This window comes from Myotis brandtii, unplaced genomic scaffold (genome assembly GCF_000412655.1).
Source record: "Myotis brandtii unplaced genomic scaffold, ASM41265v1 scaffold77, whole genome shotgun sequence".
Lineage (NCBI taxonomy): Eukaryota > Metazoa > Chordata > Mammalia > Chiroptera > Vespertilionidae > Myotis > Myotis brandtii.
This window is the reverse complement of record NW_005371082.1, coordinates 4541531-4541837: the sequence shown is the minus strand read 5'-3', so window position 1 is coordinate 4541837 and position 307 is coordinate 4541531.

The window sequence follows — 307 nt, the reverse complement described above, 5'->3', positions numbered from 1 at the left end:
TCATACCTCTGATTGACCTCTTACTCTCCCCCAAACCCTCCCCTTCCTCCCCACTGTAGTTTGACAGTCTATTTGATACTTCTTTGTCTGTTTGTTGCATTTTTAATTTTTTGAGGAAACGCCATACTGTTCTCCACAGTGGCTTCACCAGTCTGCATTCCCACCAGTAGTGCAAGAGAGTTCCTTTTTCTCCGAATCCTCTCTAGCATTTGTCTTTTTTTAACTTTAATTTCTTTAAAAAAATTTTGTTTGTTTATTGATTAAGGTATTACATATGTGTCCCCCCCCATTGTTCCCCCACCCCCAC